The following is a 4902-nucleotide window of genomic DNA, read 5'->3' as shown; positions in this document are numbered from 1 at the left end:
AAAATTTAGGGATGGAGTTAGGTGGCGATGACCGGATGGAGAGTATGAAGACTGACTTCGTCTAAATATGCCACGATTTCAGTTAAATTTTCTTGCTTTAATATGTATGCCATATGTGGCACCTAAATTTAATTTATCTATACATGAAAATGTGTTTATTTTAAGATTTAAAGAAGTGCTATTTGCTATGTGATATGAGTTTAAATGTAAAAAAGTTAAAACTTTAGGTGTTAGATATGTAAATAGATATGAATTGGGTGTTATGTATGTAAACGCCATATGTATAAGCTGTAGCTAGTGGATGGGCTGATTCTCATATTTTGCATTGGCTTCTTGTTTAAGAATTGTGTATATATTCTTTTGTGTTGAAGTGCAAGTAGATGTTATTTTTAGTCCAAACACACTTATTTTATTTTATTTGGATGGTTTTATTAATAAAAAAAAATAAAAATAAAAGAGGCGTATGCTGAGAATTTGCTAAGCCGATTATTATTTTTCCCAAGTTCTCTTGCTTTGTTAGGCATGAAAATAGCCATGCTTTTACTTGTAATGCGTTGTCATTCATACAAGGGCTGAGATCCATTAGAAAAAAAATTTAGTTGATTGGCATCATGTTTCTATCCATTAATACTATGTTGAAATGATGAGTGCACGAGCTTAAGAAAACATAATAATAAACACACCAAAAAAAAAAAAAAACAAGCACACCTTCAAAATAAGAAAAACTATTTTCAAGAGGAAAGCCCCAAAATTCACTCCTCTTTTATATAATATCTAAGAGAGCGAGAGAGAGAGAGAGAGAGAGCCATCATTTTTAAGTGATGACTCGAGATATTTATTGATGGGCAAATAAAAACTAGTGAAATGTGAGACTCATCATATGTGTTGTTGTGTACTAGGTGATGTGATAATGATCTAATGTCTCTCAACGTTGTACGAAATTCATGATACATATAGATAACATTGAAAACAAAATAAGAGGGGACACCAAAAATTTTGTAGGAAAACTCGGCAAGGAAAAGAATCATGGGGTCTATTCTAATCAAAATGATTCATTATAAGTTTGCATGTACAAAGAAAAATTCCCATAACTGAGAAATGGTTACGATGTTACACCAAGCATAATGATTCATTAATTTCTACAATATAAAAAAAAAATATTTGATGTGTTATGATTACAACGCTCGAAAGAAATCGCCACCGGGAGTTATTGTCGGGCCTTTAATACATTGCATTCAAGGTACACCGTTGCACATTATTTTGAACACTACATGTTATTATGTATGCAAGAGACTTCGTCAATCAATAGAGTAATTTGTTACTCTGCAACATGTCTCGTTACTCTGCAGGAGCCTTCATTACTCTGTACTCTGCAATGTGTCGTTACTTCGTATGATACTTTATTATTCAGCAATGTATGGCGTAACTTCGTAAATTCCACCAATATCGACGACAATAAGACAATCAACATTATTAACATACATTTACTGGTGCAATTTTTATATGGTGCAGCTATGATGGTTGTACATATATAGAATGATATAGACATGTTATTCATATAATAAAACACCTTGAATATTATAAAATATCATAAGTGATCATATTCATAAACTTTTCAATATTTTATATTGATTTATTAAAATCTTAATTGACATGCATATTACTTTCGTTTTTATTGTGTTACTGTAATCTAGAAGTACGAGTATTTAATTGTTTTTAACTCTTCGAAAATTTCCCGGTGAAGGAGAGATTTTCGAAGAGGAGAATTTTGCATGTTTTTCTTTTATCGGACCTAGAGGAAGGATTCAGAGTGAAATGTTGTAAGTTTCATTGATTATAGGGAGTAAGTTTTAATGTGTTATCTGTAAAGTTTCTGAATTCATAGTGAAATTTTCTTGGTAGTGTAGCTCTATAATTTTTTCCCATTTTTGAGTTTTTCCATGTTAAATCATTGTGTGCTTTTCTAGAAGTTCATAATTTTTGTTTCAGTTTTCCGTGTTAAGAGTTGGATTTAAATTGAATATAAGCCCTAGTAAAGCTAAAGGGGATTGTTTTCGTTCCAATCACACACAAGTATAATTTGAATTCATAATATTATAATCTAAGAAGTATTTTCTCAACAAAATCATCATAGTAAAGGGTGTAATCGAGCATACTACCATAAATCGGACTTGACTTGATACGATTTAAGTTGTGCATGTTTGGCTTGAACTCGTGTCGAGCTTTCACATATTTTTAAAACTTGAGCTATTTAAATTTTTCAATAGCAGAACTTGATTTGTTTATGACAAGTGATCGAGTTTTTAAACAAGCTAAAAATTTATTTATATTTTTATATAAAAATTTCAATAAATAATTTTACAAATCTAAATAAATGAATAATTTAATAAACCAGAAAAAAAAAAATAAACTAACCCACATTCTCTCATATAGTGTTTATAATAAATATTTTCTCTCAAAATATGAAAATAAGAGCAAATAAAATCTGAAAGAACTTATACTATCCAATAACTCATAAAGCAAAACATTTCATTAATTGATATGATAAAATATTAATATGAAATATATAATTAATTAAATTGCAGTTAATCAAATTTTAACTAAATAATAAATCTATATGATAGAAGCTATCATCGATATTAATATCAAATATTTAATAGGTTGTTAGTTGAATAACATATCAGTTTGTTCCTGAACATAAATGAACAAGTTCTACTATATCTATATTTAGTTCATTTAACATTTACTAATTTAAACAAAAATGATCAAGCCTTACTTGAAGTGCATCGGCTCAAGTCCCACACGTGCAACGTGCACGTGCACGAACAGCACATCGGTTCGGGTTCAAAATTTTCCTCAAGGACACTACTTCCGTATCTTCCTTAGGTACGCTAACAAGAGGTAAACTGCAATGACATGTAGATTCTACATAATCTCCACTAAATCCCTGCTACTTGTGTTTGAGCACTACCTCATCAAATCAATTTAGCAGTTTGCATGAATATCGTTGTACCTGTTCTTATTAAGGTTTGATGTTGATCGGTTTTGCCATTTTTTTGGCTTGAGAAAAATAAAAAGGAAGATTTACACTCACTATTTACATATCTAACGCCTAAACTTTAATTTCTTGCATACATGTCACCCACTTTACAAATGACATTGAGCATTCCACTTCTTAAAGGTTAAGATGATGGTGTTTTTGAAGGATTCGAGTGATATTAATGTAAAAAGTATGATTTAGGTGTTAGATACGTAAATACATAGGAATTGGGTGGTATGCAGGCAAATGCCCCCTGAAAAGAAAAGGAAGATTTACATGCATGTCACTCAAATCTTAATCATTTTAACATGTCTTAACATCTAAGCTTCAACCTTTAAATTCATGCCAACTTATGCATGAAAAAGTGTATTTTATCTTCCAGAAGTAAGAAAATAAAAATGGCCGTTTTTTTATGCGATTTGAAAATTTTAGTCATATAAATGTGAAAAAAAAGTAAAGTTCATGTGTTAGATATGCAAATACATAGGAGTTGGACGATATTTATATAAATGCAAATTTTTGGCATAGTTTTTGTCTAGACAATGTTGTTCTTTCCTATGCTGCAATATAATCTAGAAATGTAGCTGTTGATTGTGTAAATTATGTGTTTCTGAAGTGATGGGGACGCTGCATTTGGTGAATTTTCAGCAGATTATTTGACTTCACAAAATCTCATATAGAACTAAGTTACAGAACCAAAAGGGTGACGAAACAAAACAAAGAAATCCTCCTACTGGCTCCATAAAGACTGAACGTTTCACATAAAATACAAAATACTTCATTAATATATAAAGACAGCACCAGCCTTAAGCAAATAAAGAGAAAAAGGCAAGACACATCATAACACCGGTCCAGACCTCACACAAAACCATTACAAGGATACGCTTCTGCTAAAACTTTAGATAACTTAGGGGAGTGGTATGTAGTTCAGCACTTGGGTATTGGGACTTCACAGAAATTAGCCACCTTGTTGCTGTTGCTGGAGTTCATGTATCCCTTGAGTTGGGGGTTCTTCTCATACTGGCAGAAGCATGGTTGCTGTTCCTTCAGCTTCGAGCAGCATGAAGCCGACGGGGGTGCAGATGAGAGGATTGCACTCATGCAAGGACTCAACTCCATCGGGTTGCAGGTTAGTGCTGCCATATTTTTGGCTTGGAGGAGACACAACAGCGCAAATAAGAAGCAGGAGGAGGTCTTCATCTCAGAGACCAGAGAGGTAGAAATGTGGATAGAGTAGAGAAGGGTTATATCGCTATTTATAGGAAGAATAAGATGCCGTGGGAATGTTTAAAAGCAAGAATAAGAGGGGAAGCACTTGAGATGCGGGCCAATATCAAGAATGAAGGCAACCAGAATAAGTATGTAAATGAGTCGAGTCGAATTTGAGCCACCCTTAACTTGAGCTTGATTAATTGAGCTCGAGCTGAAATCTATAAATTTAAAACAGCTCACGAGCCAACTTGTTTATTACGGAAAAAAAATAATATTAAATTAAATTAGTGTTAAAATAAAATGACAACAGAATAAGATAAATAATAATAAAATATTTGATATAAAATATAAATTTTTTTTAAATATTTTAAACAATTTAAAAATAAAATCTTCAATTTTGATATATTTTAAGTATATTTTATTCACATTTTGTAAACAAGCTGACTCACAGGTTAATGAGTCGCCTCGGGCCTAGCTTGAGCTTGAATTATTAGTTCGTCGAGGTAAGCTCACGAGTCGGCTCAGCTCAATTACACTACTAAGAGGGCGGCCCCACTGAACAAAATAACTCATGCGGCTCACGATAGGCCAAGCAAGTGTTTGGAGTGGGAGATGAAATTAAACTATCAGCTTTAGCGAGAATTCAATGA

This window comes from Phalaenopsis equestris, unplaced genomic scaffold, assembly GCF_001263595.1.
Source record: "Phalaenopsis equestris unplaced genomic scaffold, ASM126359v1 Scaffold000443, whole genome shotgun sequence".
Taxonomy (NCBI): domain Eukaryota; kingdom Viridiplantae; phylum Streptophyta; class Magnoliopsida; order Asparagales; family Orchidaceae; genus Phalaenopsis; species Phalaenopsis equestris.
The sequence above is the reverse complement of the archived record's forward strand: the minus strand, read 5'-3'. Positions refer to the sequence as shown.